We start from the raw sequence: 17,041 nt of genomic DNA, 5'->3' as shown, positions 1-17,041 counted from the left end.
TGGTGTACGGTGCGTCACGCTGGAACAGCATGCCCCTAGAAACGCCTGTTTTTTGGGATTTTAAACAAATTGGTTCAAATTAATTTAGGTACCGAGCTATGCGCCTGGGTGATATGCAATACCTGAGCAAAAGGGTTTGTCAAAATATTTCGTTTAATCCGAAGTTTCGCTTATTAATGGTTAATCACTGAAAATCGCAAGAAAGCCCAACAATATGGGTATTTGGTGAAAGGGCTTAATTAGAAGAATTCGAATTTCGCTATGGGACGCCATCTTGAAATCCAAGATGGCGGCTTCAACTGAACTTTAAAATGTTGTTAATCAATGAAAATCGCATAAAAATCCCACAATATGGGTAAAGGTTGAAAAGGATTAACGAGTAGAAGAAAAATTTCGCTATCAGGCGTCATATTGAAATTATGAATAATTTTTATTAATTTTTCCAAAAATCTTTTACTTATTCATCATTATACTTCAATATTTTAAGGGTTTTATGCGATTTTCAGTCATTTAAAGTATTTTCAAGTTGAGTTATAGCCGCCATTTTGGAATTTAAGAAACGGCGAACAACGAAATTCGACTTATACTCGTTTATCCCTTTCACCTTATAATCCTATTGTGAAGGTTTCATGATATTTTCAGTAAGTTATAGCTTTAGACATAAAAGTTCCAGCCCGAGGCGTAGAGGATAGCCTTCAAGTGTTCAAAGTCAGCGAGTATGAGATCGAATCCCGGTCACGACAGACGTAGTACACTTTCTGTGGGTTTGTAGTTCTAGCATTTATAAGATGCTAGCCATCATATCATCGAAAGTTGTACGCTTAGAGTAAAGAAAAAGGAATCTCTTCGAGAAACATCAAGTTTCAGTGAGATCCTGTATGTGTTTGTGTTTGTTTAAGTGGAAGCCGCCATCTTGGATTAGTGATGGCGTCAAGCAAAACAAAAATCCTACTATTTTGGCCCTTTCAATCAATACTCATATTATAGAGATATTCATACCACTTCCGGTAATCTGAAGTTTTCAATGATTTTTATATACTTTTTATTTTAATTCAAAACCAACACACATAACTTATCAAAAATATGTAAAAATGGAAACTCCAATTCAAATATGTGCTATCTAATCTGAGCGTGTCCTGTTTTGAAATCTTCATCGAGAACTGTCACTAAGTTTTATGGCGGTTTAATAATCAAGCACTGAGTGCTATTATAGAACATGCTAAAGAAGCTTGGAGCAACTGCATCGTCGCGTCGCATCGCATCAGTCGCGAATGACATAAGGATGTTAACACGACTATAATCGAAAGAAAAAAAAAACACACAGAATGTTGTAAATTGATTAAAAAAAATCAATTTCTCTTGTTTCGGAATAGAAAATGTTGCAACAAAACTGGTATTAAAACAAAAGAGAGAATATAATACTCGCTTTAAATGTGTATCAAATTTGAAAACAAATTATGTTGAACATTTTATTATTTATGCGATCTAAAAGTTTTATCAGAAAGTTTTATACTTGTTTTTCAATATTAAATCATGGTGACTAAAAAAATGCCTCGAATTTCTAACAATTGTATCAGTATCCCAAAACTTGTTGACCGGTTATCCGACGATCTTGATAAATACTTCAACGTCTTTTAACACGTATTTTCGTACCAATTTGACAAGCTTTCATGATTTTTTTAAACAAATCTAACGAAATTGGCATGTATTCATAGTTTTGCTCCGAAATTTCAACAATTTTGCGAAAATAAGTCCGGTTAACTTGATTTTGAAACTGTAATGTAGTACTTTTCAGCAACTGTTATTATGGTTTGTAAAGAAATATGTACAAAATACATTGGAACAAAACATAAAATCGGCTTGTCAACTTCAATGTTTTTTTCTTCTGGATTATGGTTGAGTACCGTCAACTGGGGCAACATGCAACAATTTTCAACTTCAATGGCTTCTTAAAAACTTATGTTCACAGTTAATCGTATCCTTTATGCATCAAAAGTTTTAAGAATGCTAGGGCATCAAATTGGCGTAGTTAAAAAAATTATTGGTTTCTTCAGTTATTTTTAATTTTCTAAAAACATGCGATTTTTACACTCCTTAGAAAATGGGGTAACTTGCAACAAACTTTGTTTTTAATGAAAAATCTTATGAACACGTACGAAAATTCATAGTTTTTAATATATTTGCGATGCCTTAAAGACCATTACGCATGACAACACCAATTGCAGTAGTTTTTGGGTCTGTAAAAACAAATTTTCACATTTTTTCTGAAAATAAGGATGCTGCATACATTTAGGGGTCAAATAATACTACGAAAAATTCTTCAAGCTAAAATAATAAAAATAAATGTTTGGATGAATGAAATTTCAATGTTTACAAACGCGTGATGCAAAACATTCATATTCCAGCACATGGAAACGAGATTTGCAAGGTATTTCTTTGATTTGCATTTTGTTGCATTTAACCCCAGACACCTAACTGAATTTTAAAAATATTCATTTAAAAAACTTGGGTGATTGTTCGAAAAATATTTTTACACCAACAATCTTGGTATAACATGAAGAAACCTGAAAAAAGTTTGCAGGTAATTTTATCAAGCCGATCCGTCATACTGGGTGAAGTTTTTTTCGGCATCAAAAAATGTTAAAATTTGTACATTTATTGCTCGATTTATCAAATTTTACATAAAAATAAAAAACTTAAGATAACTAGCTTAAGATGTGAGAAATTATGTCATCATCATTTTGTTATCATTAAAAGATAACTTTATTACAATACATTATATTAAAAATTGATTCAATGTAGTGTTATATAAATGTTGCATCGAACCCCGCTGTTGCATGATGCCCCGTTTGACGGTAGTTCCTGGATTTTTACCAAATTTGCCCGGATATTGTCTGGATTATAGTCGAAAATTTTAAAATCAAATGCCCGGAATTTGCCAGGTTTTAAGATAAAATAGCCTGAATTTGTCCGGATACGTGCTGCAAATACTATGGCAACCATACCTTAAAACTAAACAGATTTAAATTTTGTTATTGAAACAGTATTTTTACTTACCAAATAAAAATTTAAAAAAAAAAACTTTATTCTGCATCTCCATATATCTTTTTCAGTAAGTGGATTTGCCATTTATTTGCCCATGCTCGCTACTAAATCTCTATGCAACTAAACTTTTTCTTCTACGCCTGAATTCACTCAGTCTATTGTCTGAATTTGCAAATAAAGGGAACAAATCCAGGCAAAATCCGATTATTTTCCAACAAAAAACGGGCAACCGGGCCGGACCAGACTTTTGCCAAATTTTGTATCAAAAATCCGGGCAAGTTCGGGTAAAACCGGGCATTCTCGAAAGCTCATGATAGGTGCAACTCTATCCATATCTACCAACTAATAGTAGATGGCCCGTGCTGAATAAAAATAGGGTATGTGATAATAGTGCTTTTAAATAAAAATCTACTCGCTCAATTTCCCTTCTTTCATTCCATCTATCTTTCTATCCGTCTATAAAATTTCATAATCTTAAGATGCTCTTAGTAAACACGACATCACTTTTCGCTGATAAGTCCGATAAATTAAAAAACAAATAAAAATTACGATGGTGATTCTCTTCATAACGATATTTTAATTTTGAATACGACTGGAAATATTACAAACTTCTATTGAATAGTCGGTATTAAAATGGTCTATGAAGCCGAAAAACTCAATTAAAATCCTTCTCAACTTTAGTGGCTGGTTATTTCAACGGTGAAAGAAGTTTCTGGTTTTTAACTTGTTTGTAAAAATAAACTTTCTTGATTTTCTGTTTCAAGCAATCATCACATTCCATTTTTATTATTAAAATCAGTATTTTACTAACGCAAACCCTACTTCATAGCCTAAGCCGAAACCATCCAGATACGTTCGGGCAACCTCTCATCATCATCATCATCATCATCAGAACCTTGCTCTTCATCATTGTCATCATAGAGTTAACTGCTAGGATTTTCATTCATTCATTTCGGTGCTGCCGTTTCTAGGTGCTTCTGGAGTCAAGTTATTTTTTCATCTTCTATATGTATCCGTTCATTTCCAGCGGCAGTCGAGATTGACTTGACGGTTTCATGACTTCGTTACGACTTTTCAACTCAACTGATGTCGGTGCCGTGTGAAAGCCTCTTGCATGCATATCTCGCTGCCGTTTTTGGCATTAATTTACCGACTGCCGACGTGGCCTATCTAAAGTATTGCCATCGCTTCTTTTACTTTTTTATGACTGACTAAATCCCACTTTGAAAATGCGAATTTTAGGGTTCACGATCCTTTAGCTGGTTGATTCTCATAACCGCAATAAAAATTCAAAATCAGTAGCTTCAATGAAACTGTTAGTTTTATCGATTATGTTTTGTGTACTGTAGAAAACCTACTGGAGTTAGAATTAAATCAGCTCAGATACCCTGCTTGTTCCGTCCGGAACTGAGAAAGACAGATTGGAGGGAAAAAATCTCCAAAGAAGTTTATCAGGTTGTCATTTTCACGTTCCTCACAGACTTGAGCTTTGGCTTGCTATCTAAACGAGAAAGAGTGCCTTGATTTAGGACTAAAATCCAGCTTCTTGCATTGCTTTGAAGGTTTAGTGCATTTTTGAAAAAAAAGGAAATCAAAGGCTGATGTGCATCGCATCACGTTTTGTCAGCTTTTTTCAACAGCCAGCTTAATTTGAATCACATCTTTCCTAGTTTAGCAAGGGCACTTTATCAGCTTTTGAGCTAAAGAGTAGAGGATGAATATAGCAAGTTTAAAAATAACCAGGGAATCAAAGTTAAATTTTTCCTTTTAGAAAACAGAAAACAGAATTCTTTGTACACCTAAATTGTTGAAAAACAACCTTCAGAAAATGTTATCTACATGTCCAACAAGTTTCCCGGAACCACAGACCTGTTTTTCTTTCAGCACCCAATCCCACCAGAAAAACACTCTCTGGAGCCACCATCACCGGCACCGGACAACGACGACGACGACGGCGGAGAGTTTAATGTAGCTGGCAAAACATTATACTATGCTTACACAGGGCTAATTAAAATTTATGGGTACCATACAAAATTAACTGTACCGCCACACAGGAGTGTATGGCTCCAGAGAGAGGGGTCTTGTGACCTGGTTACCTGTTTCTGGGTTGCTGGTTGCTAGTAGAGCTGGGTCCGGTTGCATCTTTAGCTCTGACCTGGCCTGGCCAATCTCTTAGGCCGATCCGTGTTATGGCATGTGTTGCGTTCGTTAAATTCGAAGCGGTTTTTAGTGGGAGGTTTAATGGATTTTTCTTTCAATTATGTGAAATTCGTTTTGATATAAAGTGGGATGGTGGATGAAGGTTCTTTGAAATTTTGCTTCGCTCTAGTACTTTTTTCGTTGAATAGGTCAGTGAGTAAATTTTACAGGAAGGGGAAAGTGGGCCATGGGTGAAAGTTGGTCACCTCAATTTCTCGGAAGGGTGTTGAGTTAAAAATCTCAATCTAGTTCTAATTCGAATTTTCTTTCCAGAATTTTAACCATTGCAGTTATTCGTCCTTTGTAAAAATCTCAATAAAACTTTCAGTGATTCATGAGCAATTTTTTAAATAAGTTGTTTGCCTGTGTACGCATTATATAATTCATTAGAATCCTCCCAAAAAAAAAAACATTCCAAAAGCAATAAAAACTGCAAAAATAGCAGTTAAGGATATCTGAGATCGTTTTCTATCCACATTGTCCAGAAACCTCAATTAAAAGGCGTCACAACGCTCATGTGCACGCTAGAATACCAGAGATGGTCATATTCGATGCTTGTTTTGCTAGTTGTTGCCATTTTCAATACAGGTAATATTGTTTTACTTTTGAATTTCGAGGAATTTACTTATTTTTTTCAAATGGTTGCTTACTTTTGTCAGATTAAATTATGATGATAAGGAACGAAATGGGTCTAACACAGTGCTCGGCAAACTGCGGTTCGCGACCCGCATGCGGATTTTTAGCTGTGAAACTGTGGCTCATCAGCTCTAGCGCAAAAAAATTGAAAATTGCCAAAATTTGAATAAATGGACATGGTCGTAGTTTTCTTTATAGTCAGATGTATTATTTCTCGATATCTCTGAATAAAACTGAAAGCTCAACTATATGTAACTAAGACCATCAACAAAAGCTCTCTACCATCGTCACTTAATAAATTTCTCAAAAGAAATGGAGAGTTACAATCGAGACCACAGTCTGATGGTGTCTTCGAGTCAATTTTTTTCCCTCCGCGTTGATCACTAAATTTTAAATATTCATTTTCATTTTTATTCTCAACTAGCTGATTTACCCGGCCTTGCTCGGGTTTGCATAAAATATAAATCAAAATGAGTCGTTTGACTTTACGAAATTTTGGTAGCTTTGTATTCAATATGTTTTATAAATTTATTATGAGAAAATTTTACCCATGTTGTGCCATGTATGTAAGCTTTGAAAGTTTTGTTAGTGTTTTTCAAGTTTTGAATGAGAATATTTTCTGTGTTTCCCTTTTTCATATTTTTGAAATACCTACTTATAGTTATGAGGTTCGTATTCATAGAAATCAAAAATAATTTATCATGAATGCTTTTTTATTTCATCACGAAAAACATTTTATACCCACCCTTTCTTGAAGGAAGCTTGAATAGCTTTGGACTTCTTATTTTTCTTCTTCAAATGATTAAACTATATTTTTATCTTTCCCACCCCCCATCTAATAAAATCTCTTTTGGAGATGATCTCTTCGGACGCTATATGCCAAATGCACATAATTCATTCTGAATTCATTGTTAAGTAATAATTGCAAAAATATTGGACGATCACTTTGTCTGTCGTCTGCTACTAAATTTGAATTCAGGAATCAATTGACCGTGCCAAAAACCACGTGTATAAATTTCGACTAAATCATTGCATAGAACGCAATTATTGCCAAAAAATTGAACCCCTTTTTGAGGCTTCTTATACAATCTTTGATAACTGAGATCGATTGCCCTTCCCTCAAAACTCTCGTGGGAAATTTTCAAAGCAATCCATTGTATAATAACGTCAATATTGCTAAAACAGTGAAACAAATTTATATAGACGACCCCTTTCGTCGACCCCTGACAAAACATTTGACACCTGAAACCGATTGCCCCCCCCCCCCCTGAAAACAACCGTGTGCAAATTTTCATCCCAATACGATGTATAATAACGACGATATTGCAAAATTATTGAAAGGTTAATATGGACGACCCCCTTTGGCGGCCTCTTACACTGAATTTTATACATAAAATCCATTTCTCATCTCTCAAAACTCCCGTTTACCAATTTTTGTCAGAATCCGATGAATAACACCCACAATATTGCATCAACAGTGAATAGTTAACATGGAAGACCCCTTTGGCCGACCCCTGATTGTAGTTTGGATAAGTGAAATCAGTTGTTTGTCCCTAATAACTGCTATGTGCAAATTTTCAAGCCTATCCGATGTATAAAAACGTCAATATCACTAAGATATGGAAAATTTAATATGGACGACCCCTTATGCCGGCCCCTTACACTAAACTTGATACCTCCAATCGATTGCACGTCACTCAAAACTATCGTGTACCAATTTTCATCTGAATACCATGTATAATAACGTCAATATCGCAAAAACAGCAACCAGTTAATATGGACGACCCTTTTGGCTGACCCTTTACACAAAACTTGACACCTGAAATCGATTGCTCGCCTTTCAAAACACTCATGTGCAAATTTTCAACACGCTCCGACGAAAAGTAACGTCAATATTGCGAAAACAATATTTGTCTCCTATGGACGACCCCCTTCAGAAGGGGTCATCCGAAAATTTAAAAACATTTTTCATCATTCCCGGTCCGAATGAGCACCCATGCCAAATTTAAGACCTCTAGCTCTTAAAACAGCTGAGTCTATAGAGGACAAACAAACAAACAAACATACAGAAATTGCTTTTTATATATATACTAGCTGATCCCATACGAACTCCGTTTCGCTTCCAACTTGGAATATGCCATGAACAGTTTGCATGAAAGTCAATGGCCAAGCATTTTCCAGATGCACTTTTGAATTCATTGTTAAGTAATAATTGCAAAAATATTGGACGATCAATTTGTCTGTCGTCTGCTACGAAATTTGAAATCAAGAATCAATTGACCATGCCAAAAAAAAACCCGTGTATACATTTTGACTCAATCGTTGCATAACAACGCAATTTTTGCCAAAAAGTTAAACCCCTTTCCGAGGCTTCTTATACCATATTTGATATCTGAAATCGATTGCCCTTCCCTCAAAACTCCCGTGTACCAATTTTCAAAGCAATCCGTTGCATAATACCGTCAATATTGCAAAAAATAGTCAACAATTAATCTAAATGGACGCCCCTTTTCGTCGACCCCTGGCAAAATATTTGACATCTGAAATTGATTGCCTGTCCCTGAAAACTACCGTGTGCAAATTTTCATCCCAATCCGATGTATAATTATGACGATATTGCAAAAATATTGAAAGTTTAACATGGACGACCCCTTTTGCCGGACCCTTACACTGAATTTAGTACCTGAAATCGGTTGCTCGTCCCTCAAAACTCTCGTGTACCAATTTTCATCTGAATCCGATGTATATTAACGACAATATCGCATCAACAGTGAATAGTTCATATGGACGACCCCTTTGGCCGACCCCTGATTTTAGTTTGGATAAGTGAAAACAGTTGTTCGTCCCTAATAACTCCTACGTGGAAATTTTCATCCCAATCCGATGTATAAAAACGTCAATATCACAAAGATACTGAAAATTCAATATGGACGACCCCTTTCGCCGGCCCCTTACACTGAATTCGATACCTTAAATCGATTGCACGTCACTCAAAACTATCGTGTACCAATTTTCATCTGAATACGATGTATAATAACGTCAATATCGCAAAAACAGCGAACAGTTAATATGGACGACCCCTTTGGACGATCCCTTACACATAATTTGACATCTGAAATCGATTTCTTGTCTTTCAAAACACTCATGTGCAAATTTTCAACACGATCCGACAAAAAATAACGTCAATATCGCGAAAACAATATTTGTCTTCTATGGACGACCCCCTTCAGAAGGGGTCATCCGAAAATCTAAAAACGTTTTTCATCCTTCGTGGTTCTAATGAGCATCCATGCCAAATTTCAGCTCTCTAGCTCTTAAAACGGCTGAGTCTATAGAGGACAAACAAACAAACAAACAAACAAACAAACATACAGAAATTGCTTTTTATATATATAGACTAGCTGATTTACCCGGCATTGCTCGGGTTTGCATAAAATATAAATCAAAATGAGTCGTTTGACTTTACGAAATTTTGGTAGCTTTGTATTCACTATGTTTTATATATTTATTATGAGGAAATTTTACCCATGTTGTGCCATGTACTTTAGCTTTGAAAGTTTTGTTAGTGTTTTTCAAGTTTTGAATGAGAATATTTACTGTGTTTCCCTTTTTAATATTTTTGAAATACTTATAGTTATGAAGTTCGTATTCATAGAAATTAGAAATAATTTACCATGAATACTTTTTTATTTCATCACGAAAAACATTTTATACCCACCCTTTCTTGAAGGAAGCTTGAATAGCTTTGGCCTTCTTATTTTTCTTCTTCAAATGATTAAACTATATTTTTATCTTTCCCACCCCCCATCTAATAAAATCTCTTTTGGAGATGATCTCTTCGGACGCTATATGCCAAATGCTCCCCCGTATGCTATATTCAAGTTTAATTTGTCCAAAAAATTCTAAGAAGGCTTCCGAAACTTGCCGCAGCTTGTGGCCTTCAAGTCTTCCAAGCCAACGACCATGAATTCGAATCCCAATCACGGCATACACAATAAACTTTTGTGGTTTAGTGGTTTAAGCATCTGTGAGATGCTAGCCATCATATACTCGAAAGATGTACGCTTAGAATTAAGTAAAAGGAATCTCTTCGAGGAAACATTAAGTTTCATTGAGATCCTGTATGTGTTTGTATTTGGTTTTTTAAACTTATTGAAGACTCATTTTGCATGTTTTGAAATGGACGTGTATTTTTAGTTGTTTTTTCCACACTGTTTTATGATTAGTTTTTCTTAAATGTTCCAAGTTCCACTAATAGTTTTTTGAAGTGATCTAAAGAAATTATCTCGGAACTCAAATCGCCCATTTTATGATGTTATAACAAAAAATTTTTTTTAAATTTTTACATTCTTGGAAAAAAAAATCTCATTAATTATTGTGAAAAGTGATAAAGTAAAAATTCTTGGAGATAATTTGATTGAATTCGCAGTACTTAACTGTTTAAGTTTTCGCATAATTGGATGGTAAAATTGAACACATTGATGATCAACATTTTTACAAAAGTCAAAGATTGACCGATAAAATTGAATTGTATAAAACTTAAAACCTTATACTTAATTTCAAATAAAGTTTCTTGCGTTGGATTTGGTTTTTCCAGATAATGCACGTTAAGTTTTTGAGACGGCTTTCAAAGCGTTGACATCACAGCTCTCAACTTATAACTCTGAATTTAATTATTTCATCTTTCTCTATGAGGAATTCTAAAAATGCGAAAATGGTTGGTTCTAAAGAGCTTGATTTTAAAAAAATTACTTATTATGTTTTCAGCACTCAATCCAAATTCATAATGAAGAAAAATCACTGCATCCATACTTCACACACTGTATATTCTTATAGACTCCAAAGCCCTGCAGCAGTAGGAAGGGAGAACTTTGAAAACCACTACAATTCGAGTCAATACATACTTTACAGGTTAGTTGTATTTTTCAATCCGAAATGTTAGCTCATTATTGCATCCAAAATTCTCGTATCTACCGGTACCACGTGCTTTCAGCAGTAGAAGGCACAAAAAACACCCGCCAAAATTTCCCCTTTCAAATCTTTAACGCTCAGCAAGCTTTGATTTGTTTTCCAGTACACGTGAACTCTGGATAGTCGTTTCTTACGCCCGGCCCATGGTGATGGTGAAAACAACCCGCCAAAGGAAACGAAAATCGGCTGCCAAATGGGTGCCATGACTTTTGATTTGTGGAAATAAAAACGAAAGTTGTATGGGAGGGTCCCTTTTCTTAGGCGGGAGGGACTCAGAACTTTCACTAAAACCTTACCCTGGTCCAAATACATCTCTGTGCCAAATTTCAGGCTGATCGGTTAAGCGGTGTCGATTTGTATAAGGTGCATACAAACATATATAGTCCAACTCATCTTTATATATTAGACTAGCTGACCCGGTGCGCTTTGCTTCACCTTCCATAAATCTGTAAATTGCGTGTAAATAGTATCATTATTAATAAATTTTCGATATCTTTACGATGAGAGCTTTCACATCAAATTATTATTGGGTTACAAAGAAGATTAGATTCTCTGAAATGATTTTTTTTAACTTGATCTAAATTTGATTTCCAATAATGGTTTGAAATCTCATATTAAGAACTCGTTTCCTTTCTCCCCTGTAATGTGGGGAGGGTCCACGAACATCACGAACATAACAAATTTTTTCTTAACTAAATGACATCACATTTCATATCTATGGCTTCATTTTTATGATAAGTTTCCGAGCTATACATTCTTTCCTTCTTTCCGTTTCTCCTTTGGAAGAAGGAAAGGTCTTGAGTCTTAAAAAAACCTGTCATGTTACATATGGCTTATTTAGCTTGAACAGTTAAAAAAAAAACGATAAAACCTCCCCATTTCTAGCTCAAATATTTTTCATACTCGAACACTTTTTCTTTCAAATTTCTTACCATGCTTTGGATAAGTTCTCAAGTTATACAAAAAATTGTGTGAATCTCCTTTTCTCCTCTCTTATACCTCCCTGGAACGTCAAAAAGTGTTGTTTTTTTTAATAACCATAGAATTTCCTGTAAAATTTGGTCGAATTTATTAGATGAGCTCTTGAATTTATCAAAACAAACGTATGACACCTATCTTCTCTTTTCTATCCCGTGAGGGGAACCAAATCATCTTAGAAATATTTTTGGTATTTCAATACACTTTCCAATTTATAATTATCTGCTCTAGGTTGAATGAGGCATAGCAATCTGAATGGAATAGGTCGCAAAATCTTCTGAGACGTGTTAAACCATCTATATGTGCTTACACCGACAGGAAATGCGCATCTGAACAGCGTCTGTTAACTAGGTTACGTATCGGACACACTCGTTTAACACACAGCTTTCTCTTGGAACGATCTATACCTCCTGAATGCTCTTTTTGTGGAGTAAGAATAACTGTCCAACATATTCTGGTTGATTGTAGAGGATTTGATCAAGCCCGACGAGCCTGTGATATGGAAGGTTCAATCTATGATATTTTAACGAATTGTACAAGCAAAGAAACCAACGTTGTAAAATTCATAAAACTCTGTAATCTGACGGATAAGCTGTAGATGTTTTTGTTGTTATAGTAACAGACACGAATGCCATGTAAATGGTAAAATGTCTTTAATAAAAATAATAATAATAATAATAATTATCTGCTAGATTAGCACACGAGTTATTAAAAAAATGTACGGGAGCTCCCCTTCTCCTTTCTTATCTAACCAGTGGAAGGACAGATGGGTTTCAAACATCGTAGAAACTTTTATCGTAGCCTCATACCTTGCTATGTGAAATTTGAATTCATTTGTAATAGAATACTCCCTTCTCCAATTTCTCCATCTCACCAATCGAAGAGGGTGAAGTCCCAAATAACCATAGACACTTTTTTCGTACCCATGCCGAATTTGGTTCCATTTGCTTGATTAGTTCTCGAATTTTACGAAAAATTGTAAGAGACCCCCCCCCCCCTGCCCGCTTTTTATTTCCTCATTGGAAGTAGAGAAGGGTAACTAACCATTTTAGTTACATTTCTCGTAACCAAATACACTTCTATACCAAATTTGGTTCCATTTGCATGATTGGTTCTCGAGTTATTCAAACATGTTTCTTTTGTTTGTGAGACCCCCTCCCCCCTTCCTGTAAGGAGAAAAGGGTCTCAAACCATAATAGGAATCTTCCCCGGCTTTCAATACCCCTACCTATTAAGTTTTACGTAAATCGGTTCAGTAGTTTCCGAGTCTATAGGGAACAGACAGACAGACAGCAATTCATTTTTATACAATAGATTTGTGTATTGAAATTAATGTGTATTTTCTTCATACAGCTTCAAATGTAGCTTTAAAAACTTTGTTTGAAAATAAATGAGTTAGTTTAAAAAATGCCGAAAAATTTGCCTACCTAACCTAAGGGTCCAGCGCCGATTGACCGGCGCATAGGGCTGAGATAAAAGATCTCCACTGCTGGCGATCCGGAGCCAGCGTCTTCACTTGCTGCCAGCCAAGGTTCTCGTCAACTGTGCGGATTTCAGCGGCTAGACTTCGCCGCCACGAGCTTTTGGGCCTGCCTCTTCTTCGATGCCCATCTGGATTCCAGTCAAGCGCCTCTCTGCAAATCTCGTTTTCATCTCTTCGCAGCGTGTGCCCAATCCATCTCCACTTACGTTCCCGAATCTCGATTTCTAGCGCCTTTTGATGACACCGGCGATGAAGTTCAACGTTTGAGATCCAGTTGCCAGGCCACCAAGCGCGGATGATGTTCCGCAGGCACCGATTCACAAAAACTTGCAGTTTTCGCGTCGTCACCGCATATGTGCACCAAGTCTCACACCCGTACAGCAATACGGATTTGACGTTTGAGTTGAAGATTCGGATCTTAGTTCGTAGAGAGATCTGGCGTGACCGCCAGATGTTTCGGAGACTCGCAAACGCAAATCGGGCTTTTCTGATCCGGGTTTCGATGTCCTTCTTGGTACCACCATCAGGCGTAATCTGGCTACCAAGATACTGGAAGCACTCCACTGTCTCAACCTGTTGTCCAGCTACCACGAAATTGGAACGATTTTCTGTATTGATTTCCATCGACTTGGTCTTTCCGACATTGATTTTGAGACCTGCTGCCTTGGAGCTTTCGGTGAGGTCGTCGAGTTTGCTCTGCATGTCTTGTTGTGTTTGGGCGAGCAAAACAATATCGTCTGCCAGGTCAAGGTCGTTCAGTTGCTCCATGGTTGAAGGATTCCACGGCAATCCTCGGTTTGGTCTACAGTCAATCGATCCAGTCAAGATCTCATCCATTACGATGAGAAAAAGCAGCGGTGACAAAATACATCCTTGTCTCACTCCAGCAGTTACCGGGATTGGTTCGGACAAGACACCGTCGTGTAAGACCTTGCACGAAAATGCCTCGTACTGTGCTTCGATGAGATGGACTAGTTTCTCTGGGACCCCTCGTCGTCTAAGAGCAGCCCAGATGTTTTCGTGGTTCAGTCGGTCAAATGCTTTTTCGAAATCAACGAACACCAGCAGAAGAGAGTCCTGGAATTCGTTGATTTGTTCCAGTATTATTCGTAGCGTTGTGATGTGGTCCACACATGATCGTCCGGATCGGAATCCAGCTTGTTGCCGTCGGAGTGTAGCGTCGATTTTCTCCTGGATCCTGTTCAGGATCACTTTGCAGAGTACTTTAAGGGTTGTACAGATCAAAGTTATGCCACGCCAGTTACCGCACTCTGTTAGGTCTCCTTTCTTTGGGACCTTTACGAGGATACCCTGCATCCAGTCGGCCGGGAATGTTGCAGTATCCCAGATGTCAGCGAAAAGACGGTGCAACATTTGTGCTGACAAGGCAGGGTCGGCTTTGAGCATTTCAGCAGGAATGCAATCGATTCCAGGCGCTTTGTTGGATTTCATGTCCTTGATTGCCGCTTCTATTTCAGCCAGCGTGGGCGCTTCCGAGTTGACGCCATTAATGCGACTTACTGTGGGCGCCTCGAGCTGCGGGTTCTGTTGGCCATTGCTATTTGTAACTCGGAAAAGTTGATCAAAATGCTCAGTCCAACGCTTGAGCTGATCTGTTCGATCTGTCAGCAGCTGACCTGCTCGGTTTTTCAGCGGCATTCTTGCATTAGTCCTTGCACCACTAAGGCGGCGAGAAATATCATATAATAATCGGATATCTCCAATGGCGGCGGCTCTTTCTCCCTCTTCGGCTAGGGAGTTTGTCCAGGCTCTCTTGTCTCGTCTACAAGCTCGTTTAACTGCCTTTTCCAGCTCCGCATATCGTAAGCGGGCGGCTGCTTTGGCTGACCCGGTACATGCCTGCTCAATTCCGACTTTCGCCTTTCTCCGATCATCGATCATCCTCCAGGTTTCATCCGACATCCATTCACTTCGTCTTCCACAAACTTTACCGAGAGTACCATGGCTCGTCGTGATAAAGGCATTCTTGATTCCACACCACTGTTCTTCGACTGTTCCGTCTGTCGGCAGTTCCGAGGCTCGGGATTCTAGCTGTTCAACGTATGCCCTTTTCACCTCTGGATTCTCCAACCGGCGGACGTCGTATCGACACCCGACTTTCTCCTCGCGCCGTTGGACACGCGCAACCCTCAGTCGTATCTCGCCAAGGACGAGGTGATGGTCGGATGCAATGTCTGCGCTTCGTTTGTTGCGGACATCAAGAAGGCTCCTTCTCCATTTTCGACTGATGCAGATGTGGTCAATTTGATTTTCTGTTCGGCCATCTCGGGATACCCAAGTGACCTTATGTGCTGGTCGATGGGGGAAGAGCGATCCACCGATCACCATGTTGTTGTTGCCACAAAATTCTACAAACAGCTCTCCGTTTTCGCTCATCTGTCCTAGACCATGGCGCCCCATGATGCGCTCAAAGTCCTGATTATCGGAGCCAATCTTTGCGTTGAAGTCGCCTAAGTGGATTTGAATGTCACCCTTCGGAATTCTCTCAACCACGCTGTTCAATTGACTGTAAAACTGCTCTTTCTCCTGCAAATCGGCAACGTCAGTTGGCGCATAACACTGGACCATTGTAAGGTTTCTAACCCGTGTTCTGAATCTGGCTACGATTATTCTTTCGTTTATCGGTTCCCATCTTATGAGGGCCGCATGGGCCTGCGGGCTTAACAGGAAACCAACTCCTCGTTCCCGAGTAGCATGTTCTCCTCGTATGCCAGAGTAAAGCAGTACTTGCCCGGACTGTGTCTTGTGTTCTCCAGTGTTAGGCCAACGGACTTCGCTCAGTCCCAATATCTCTAGCTTGAGGCGGCTAGCTTCTCTAGCAAGTTGAGCCAGCTTTCCTGGCTGGGCAAGGGTCAAAAATTTGCCTTTTCTATTATTTTTTCTAAACGATTTACAAATTATCACAAATTTAAGTTCTCAATTTGCATTTAAAAATGTAGTTTTATTGCTTGATGTTGAATTTTCATACTAAATGTGAATCAGAAGTTGAATCCATACGTTTTTAATGTAGTTAATCATTTTTAAGTCTGAATTTTCCATTTCATTGTGGATACACATTTATTAAAATACTTTTTAAAAATGAATATGTTCACAAACGATAAAACCTCTGATTAAAGCAATAAGTTCGAATAACAAAACAAAACATTACATGAGCACTAGAAGAATATAATTTATACTCAAAATTTAAATGGTATATATTGATAGACAGATTATTGAAAATTCAAAATAGATTTTTTCATCAGAAAGTGTTGTTAAAATCAGAATTAATTGTAAGAACCGTTTTCAACGAAGAATGAAGCGCAGTTTTCCCTCGAATCAACAGACAAAAAATTAAGATGTGCACAATGCAACGGGCCTAATTTTAAAACCAATCTCTTTGTTTGGTTTTGATCACCGCACTTTTCTATGGTTTTCTTTGATTGATATTTTTTTCGGTGATTTATTTAGGACGAAATTAAAACTGCTGTTTTTTACGTTTCGGCCTACTGAGCTTCAGCCATCTTCAGAAAAAAAACTGTATTTAAAATAGATAAAAAGTAATAAATTTTATAATATTTTCAAAAAACTATTTCCTATGCACACTATCTCGAAACTCACAACTTGTTTTGCCGCGTGTTTCCCTAACGGCCGTCTCTTGATATTTGAATTCGACGTCAAGAAGATGCTCCTAGTCAGCCGTCGTCTCGGTGCGCTTCAGGTTGGTTCGTC

General features: G+C 37.5%; 1 protein-coding gene across 2 annotated transcripts in view; it reads right to left on the bottom strand.

Annotated features, from left to right (window-relative positions):
• Positions 1-17,041, bottom strand: part of LOC129750854 (peroxidasin) — a 596,804-nt gene that overhangs the window by 475,132 nt on the left and 104,631 nt on the right. The window lies entirely within an intron of this gene.

Source organism: Uranotaenia lowii, chromosome 3, assembly GCF_029784155.1.
Source record: "Uranotaenia lowii strain MFRU-FL chromosome 3, ASM2978415v1, whole genome shotgun sequence".
In the NCBI taxonomy this organism is placed as follows: domain Eukaryota; kingdom Metazoa; phylum Arthropoda; class Insecta; order Diptera; family Culicidae; genus Uranotaenia; species Uranotaenia lowii.
Note: the sequence above shows the minus strand (reverse complement) of the source record. Positions and strands in the feature narration are given on the sequence as shown.